Raw genomic sequence first — 7,380 nt, forward strand, 5'->3', positions numbered from 1 at the left:
TAAATTCATATTACTAATATGCTATGATGTACATCCTTCGTTAACAACCTAACCATCGTAACTACAATCTTTGATTCAATTAAATGAATTCTGTTTCATAATAAACCAAGTGTATCATTCAATAACATGTTTGATTTTACACTTTCATCTTCAATGTACTCGAAACTTACTGGAAAACAACATTCGTATCTTGTGAAGTTAGCAAGAGTTCTATGAGCATCAGCATAATTCACTAAGGAAATATCTATAAGAATAAATATTGAAATATTGATTACATTAGCGAAATACTCCGCGAAGATTATGTAATCTCTAATGTTTTAGAGATTATTCTTTACTAATCCAAGCCGAAAATCAAATGAGCTTAAATGATATTAACTCATTAAATCTGTATTACATCTGAAGAAAATATACATACATATATTTTCATAAAGACTGTAATGAAAAATTCTTGTTCAAAATATTATTTGTGACATTTTTTTTAACGGGTAGGTAATACCCGAGAGATATATAAATGCACAATTAATATATTACATTCTTCGATTCTAATTCAGTAAATCATCAACTATACTCCCTATTTTCACAACAGTATACCTTCTTTTATAAGAAATCAAAACAACCTTACGATTCTTTTCAAAGTAGCCAGTTTTGTCACAGCTCCAACAAGTCAACTTCGACTTTTCAGTAAAACTAATTTTATTATAACTTCGATAGATACCCTGCCCTTTCACCATCGTTACTGGGTAACCTTTCATATCTCACCACATTAGCAGTAAACTTATCAACAACTTCATTAACCTTCGAATTTAACCTCTCCGAAAAGTCACTATACTTATTCATTGAAACTCCATCTTTTACTCATCCGCATCTTGCAACAAGAATTGCTGATAATGCTAAAAACGAACATATATTTCATAGCATTATTCCTCAAAAAAGACAAGCTTTTAGTTGCAATTGTTCTATTTACAAGTGATATTCGTTTAAATAATAAAAGGTGAAGACAAAAGACAGATTCGATGAATTGAAGACGCAAACGACCAAAAAGCTCAAAAGTACAAAATACAATCAAAGAGGTTCCAATTATTGATAAGAAACGTCTCGAAATTACAAGAGTACAAGATTCAAAACGTAAAGTACAAGATATTAAATTGTACGCAAGGACGTTCAAAAATCCGGAACCGGGACCAGAGTCAACTCTCAACGCTCGACGCAACGGACTAAAAATTACAAGTCAACTATGCACATAAATATAATATAATATTTAAATAATTCTTATAATTATTTAAATATTATAATATATTAAAAATTCGTCGGCAAAGAAAGACTCCAAAGTTGGTGAGCTGGAAAATCAAACTCCGCGACTCGCGGAGTTTGAAGGCAAAAATTGTCGCGAGTCGCGGAGCCCCAAATTCTGAAACCACCTATAAAAGCAAACGCAGTTTGATCGAAAAAAAATCAATATATATCCATCCATCTATCTATACATAATATTTATATTTATAATTTATATTTTAATTTTAATTTTAATTTTAATCCTAATAATAAGGGTATGTTAGTGAATGTTGTAAGGGTGTAAGTCGAAATTCTGTCCGTGTAACGCTACGCTATTTTTAATCATTGTAAGTTATGTTCAACCTTTTTACATTAATGTCTCGTAGCTAAGTTATTATTATGCTTATTTAAAACGAAGTAATCATGATGTTGGGCTAATTACTAAAATTGGGTAATTGGGCTTTGTACCATAATTGGGGTTTGGACAAAAGAACGACACTTATGGAAATTAGACTATGGGCTATTAATGGGCTTTATATTTGTTTAACTAAATGATAGTTTGTTAATTTTAATATAAAGATTTACAATTGGACGTCCCTATAAATAACCATATACACTCGATCGGACACGATGGGCGGGATATTTATATGTACGAATAATTGTTCATTTAACCGGACACGGGAATGGATTAATAGCCACTAGAATAATTAAAACAGGGGTGAAATTATGTACAAGGACACTTGGTATAATTGATAACAAAGTATTAAAACCTTGGGTTACACTCAGTCGACATCCTGGTGTAATTATTAAACAAAGTATTAAAATCTTGTTACAGTTTAAGTCCCTAATTAGTTGGAATATTTAACTTCGGGTATAAGAATAATTAGACGAGGACACTCGCACTTTATATTTATGACTGATGGACTGTTATGGACAAAAACCAGATGGACATATTAAATAATCCAGGACAAAGGACAATTAACCCATGGGCATAAAACTAAAATCAACACGTCAAACATCATGATTACGGAAGTTTAAATAAGCATAATTCTTTTATTTCATATTTAATTCCCTTTATTTTATATTTAATTGCACTTCTAATTATAGCACTTTTATTTATTGTTATTGTATTTAATTGCACTTTTAATTATCGTACTTTTTAATTATCGCAAGTTTATTTTATCGCACTTTTATTTATCGCAATTTCATTATCGTTATTTACTTTACGCTTTAAATTAAGTCTTTTATTTATTTAATATTTTACATTTAGTTTTAACTGCGACTAAAGTTTTAAAATCGACAAACCGGTCATTAAACGGTAAAAACCCCCCTTTATAATAATAATATTACTTATATATATATTTGTATTTTTATAAAATAAAACTAATATAGCGTTAAGCTTTGTTTAAAGATTTTCCCTGTGGAACGAATCGGACTTACTAAAAACTACACTACTGTACGATTAGGTACACTGCCTATAAGTGTTGTAGCAAGGTTTAAGTATATCCATTCTCTAAATAAATAAATATCTTGTGTAAAATTGTATCGTATTTTATAGTATTTTCTTGTAAAATTTAATAGCTATTTTATATACACCTCGCATAACATCAATTGCCATACCAATTACTGAAAGTCAGCAATCAGTATTTTGAAATCTTGCAGCATTTCTACTTCAACAGTTATATATACATATAACGTCTATCTCCTAAACTTACACACTTCGAATGTGAAGTTTCTGAAAAACATCTCAAACTGTGAATTAGTTCTCGAAATGCTAATGAAGCAGCAGAAACTGTAAACGACTTTAACAGTCAAAAGTTTGATGACAAAGAATAATGTGTTGGTAAAGCCCAGAAAAAGAGAAGAGTTGGTACTGAACAATGGATTGAGCAGATCGTGAAGGAGACCAAGGACAAATACAAGGACCAAAGTCTGTATTTAAAGAATCTTGATGATTCTGTTTCTGACGAAGTCATTAACGAATACCTTGCTCCTGACTCTAAACCTTTGCGGACCTTATTCTTCATCATCATCTTATCTTAAATATTATAAGATATCTTCGTATCTCTCATTATACATATTCTCCATATTTCTGGAGATATTTTCACAACTATTCTTATCTGAGATCATTTATCTCTCCGTAATATCTGCACAATAAAAGAAACTGTGTTAGTTTCTAAATTCTGAAAAATTCAAATATGAATGTTTTGAAGTAGTGTTGGGAACTGAAGCATGAGTTAGTATAATATAATGACACTTGATCAACGTGATTATATTACAGTAATTCATGCTGAGTTTCTAATGGAACGTGATGATTCACAGAACATACCGTCATCATGTGCCATTTACACGACTCTTACATTCTACCAAATCTCCAAACATATTAAGAAAATATCTTCTTGATAGTTCTATCTTTTCGGATATTCTGGTAATTTGCCAAATCAAGATCGTACCATTACGATTTCCTTCTTAGAACATTAACTATGTTCATCCAAAACTTCATACCTACTAATTCTGGACCATTATTCGCTTGACTTAAAGCCGGGAAGAGACAACAAAAGTATGAAACTCCGAAATGTAAGGGAGAATATAAAGTCCAATAACAACACATAAATTACAAACCGTGTATATCAATGTTTATCGCAACATAAAGACACGGGAGAATTAAAAACACTATAACCCCAAGGGCGAAGTGGAAGAAAACAGATTCCTCCAGTGGAAGTTGGAAAAGGAGAATGATTGTTGCGATAGTAAGGATAAGGACAAGGATTAGAACTAGATTAAGCATTTTCGCAATCTTTTGAAATTGGAATTGAGTATAGAAGTGGTAAAAACTAATGGAATGGAAAAGGTAAATATATAAGGGAAATATCAGACGTAATAATCGGGACATATCATCGCATTTAATTAAAGAGATCCTAATTTCCTTAAATCTCGAAGAAACAGATCTTATAGATTTTCAAGATTTTTTTTTGAATCCCTTGAATTCCGGAATTCAACCATGACTACGTCAAAAATTATGACAAAACTTATTTTCCTCATTCCACTATTTTGTGATAGCTTCACACATACGCTTCGAGTAATCGGATCATTTTATCCATATTACTCTATGGTAATAAAATCCTATCTATCAACACATATCCGTCATGAAAACATTTTTATGGTTAGCCATGACGACCTCGATCAAATTTCGGGACGAAATTTCTTTAACGGGTAGGTACTATGACAACCCGGAAATTTCCAACCAAATTTAAACTTAACCTTTATATGTTTCCGACACGATAAGCAGAATTTGTAATGTTGAATCTCAAAAAGTTTGGAACTACATTCATGTAATCAATTACCCTTTGACCGTGTTCGACGATTCACGAACAATTATGTGTATATAGATATGTATATATAATATATAATATTAACTGAAAACATTAACAAAGTATTAGATATATGATACTTTACATGAACGTATTTGTTTCGATATATTTATCGACAGAATTAAGAGATAATATCAAATGATTGAATTATCAGATACATTATGATATGATTACGGGCCTATGTTATGAGGTCCACTGTGATTTAAGAAATCTATTCTTTTTGACAATATTCGGAAAATGGTAAAGTGATTTATAAGTAAGAACAAATGTGTCAATTAACGGGAACTAGACAAGGGTTAGTGGAAATTCCTGTTTAATTTTCAATGCATGTTTTATAATATTTTCCTCGTGAAAGTAAGAACGTGGAGTGTAAATAATTTAGATGTTGGATATCGACAAGTTAAGTAACTCGACATTTTTCATTAAGATGATTTCATACGTTTATTTAACCTTTGGACTTTATCCCATGCTTCACCAACAGACTGTAATTTAAAAACTTGAAACCTATTATGAATATATATAATTCTACTTTTCTAAAATGTTTTCTGATATAACGATTTAAATTAATATTAAATATATTTATACGCGTATTATACGTACATAGTTTTATACTTTTACTATACTTTAACTTTACATTTACTTTACTTTAACTTTACTTTAACTTTACTTTAACTTTAATAATTCATACTTTAATAATTCACTTTAATAATTCATACTTTAATAATTCACTTTAATAATTCATACTTTAATAATTCACTTTAATAATTCACTTTAATAATTCATACTTTAATAATTCATATTTTAATAATTCACTTTAATAATTCAAAAATCTATTATAAATAGAATTCAATAGGTTTCATTATTTCATAGAAACTTGAAAATATATTTCTCTAAACTCTCTCAATCGAATTACATATATATATATATTTACTTAGTATTATTTCAAGATATTATTAGTATACATAAAATACTACGATGGAGTTATATTCAGGCAATTTCAAAATAAGTTTTTAAACGGGATAGAGCTAAGGAAATTATGGGTTATAGTTATGGAGGTTATGGGTATTGTTCGAGGATATTGCTCGTGAGGTCAACCTAACGTTTATCATTTTCGTTGCGTCTACTTACTTTCCTGCAATATTGAATCACAATATTGATACGTGAGCATTCATATCTTATCTTTTATATATTAATAGTGTATCCCTGACTAGTGCTCGAGTATATATGATTATGCATGTTTGTATGCTTAGTTTCGTCGTTAAATAGTTTATGATAAATCACGAATTTGATACATATGCTGCTGAGATAAGTTATATGATATGCATGTCGTTGAAAAGCTGAAGAAAAATTAATAACTTTTCATTTAGAACTCATATGGTTTCGATGAACGGATTAAAAGATATGGTCAACTGAATTATCATTAATTTTAATATTATTATTAAAACGATTATTATAATTGTTATCAGTTGATGTTATTACTAAAATTATCTTTATTACTAAAAATTAATATTTTTATTGAAACTATCATTTTATTATTTTTATCATTATTATTATTATCAATATTATTTTATCAAATAAATATGCGTACAAAGATAATTTTACCACACGTAATATAACTACATTAATAACACATACCACTATATTTTTATGATATTAAGTGAATTTTATAAATTTTATTACTTGAGATATATAAAAGTATATTTTTATCATATATGAATTTTAATATAAATTTTTATTTATTAATAAATGACTTGTATTATTTAGTATAATAAGATCTGATAAATATATTTAAATATATAAAACGACTATATATAAGTTATATAATAAACATGTATAGATTTTGGAAGTCATTTTGGGTCAAGTTGACTTTTGCATGTCGGTCTCGAGCATTAGGATTGTGATACACTACGACTTGACCTAAATTGTTAGACAGATATTGACCAACATATAAATATATATATACTTAATATAGGTTCGTGAATCCGAGACAAACCCTGCACTTGTTCAGTGCCGTCATATACATAATTGCTACGAAATACAGTATTATGAGTTTCATTACTCCCTTTTTATATATATTTTTGGGCTGAGAATACATGCACTGTTTTATAACTGTTTTACGAAATGGACACAAGTACTAAAAACATATTCTACGTTGAGTTGTACCACTTTGCATATTTTTCCCTAATAGCCTGGTAACTACCATTTACATGCGGTATTGTAAACGCGAATCCTGTTGATAGATCTATCGGGCCTGACAACCCCAACCGGACTGGATGACCAGTATTCAACAGTTGCACAGTACTTCGTTTCAGTGACTACACTTGGTACAGTGTAGTGAGATTTCATAATAAAGGGAATATGCGACGTTGATTAAATGTTAAGTATGGTTACCAAGTGCTCAACCACTTAGAATATTTTTATTAAAATATTTATGTATATGAAATCTTGTTTTCTATTACTATTACGGAAATGATTGATTATGATAAACTAATGAACTCACCAACCTTTTGGTTGACACTTTAAAGCATGTTTATTCTCAGGTATTAAAGAAATCTTCCGCTGTGCATTAGCTCATTTTAAGGATATTACTTGGAGTCATTCATGACATACTTTGAAAGATGTTGCATTCGAGTCGTTGAGTTCATCAAGATTAATATTAAGTCAATTATAGTTGGATGTAATATGAAATGGTATGCATGCCGTCAATTTTTGATGTAAAGAAAGTTTTTCTTTTAAAAAC

This window comes from Rutidosis leptorrhynchoides, chromosome 2, assembly GCF_046630445.1.
Source record: "Rutidosis leptorrhynchoides isolate AG116_Rl617_1_P2 chromosome 2, CSIRO_AGI_Rlap_v1, whole genome shotgun sequence".
NCBI lineage: Eukaryota > Viridiplantae > Streptophyta > Magnoliopsida > Asterales > Asteraceae > Rutidosis > Rutidosis leptorrhynchoides.